We start from the raw sequence: 1,076 nt of genomic DNA on the forward strand, positions 1-1,076 counted from the left end.
ACACTTTTGTAACAAGCATCCAGATTATGAAGTGAAGCATCACTTGCACCTTAGAAAACCCCCTTTTAACCCCACCCCAAGAGTAACCACTATTTTAAATTCTAATATCATAGATAGTTCAATCTGTTTTGAAATTTCTATAAATGGAATCATATTTATATACACTGAGTGGCCAGATTGTTATGATTTCTGAACACATAATAGTCTGGCTACTTATGGCCACTTAGTATGTATAATATATATATATATATATATTAGAGGCCTGGTGCATGAATCATGCATGGGTGGGGTCCGGCCAGCTTGGCCAGGGGGAAGGGACATGGGCAGTTGACTGTCCTGCCTGCTGGTCAAACTCCTGGTTGAGGTGACAATTTGCATATTAGCCTTTTATTATATAGGATATACATTGAGTGGCCAGATTATTATTTGTTCAGAGATCATTATAATCTGGCCACTCAGTATATATAAAAGCCTAAACAATGACCCACACTGACCACCAGGGGGCAGGCACTCAATGCAGGACCTGACCCCTATTGGTCATTGCGCTCCCACAGTGGAAGTGCCGTTCAGCTGACCAACAGCTATCAGAGCCAGGCTCATGGCTGGTGAGCACAGGTACCATGCACTCCCATGGACACACCCCCTGTGTGCCCCTCCCCCATCTGGACCAGACTGGGATTGGACAGGCACCTGGACTGACTGGGTGAGAGCCTGTGGCTGCTTCCTTGGCACCATGCGAGGAGTGAGGTTGCAATGACAAGTGAGGTTGCCATGATGACCCCGTGGCTGCATAGTCATGAGCTTACCTGTATCATTCTAGGATGGGCATGCAGAGACCACAGTGGAGCAGCAGCGAGCCTACCAAGTGGTGGCAGCAGACACAGCAGGGCCAGGTTTTGTGGGAGCAGCTTGGCCCCAGTCCAGACTCGAGCTCCTCCCTGACCACCTGCTGCTTCCTGTACTACTTTGTGCTGTGTGGGACCGACATGGACAGCAGGCTAGTGCCCAAAGAGCTGGTGGGTAAGGCTAGACTGCAGCAGTGCAGAGGTCCACTGATCCCCACAGGCCAGGCAGAG

The sequence above is a fragment of the Pipistrellus kuhlii genome, unplaced genomic scaffold (genome assembly GCF_014108245.1).
Source record: "Pipistrellus kuhlii isolate mPipKuh1 unplaced genomic scaffold, mPipKuh1.p scaffold_m20_p_6, whole genome shotgun sequence".
NCBI lineage: Eukaryota > Metazoa > Chordata > Mammalia > Chiroptera > Vespertilionidae > Pipistrellus > Pipistrellus kuhlii.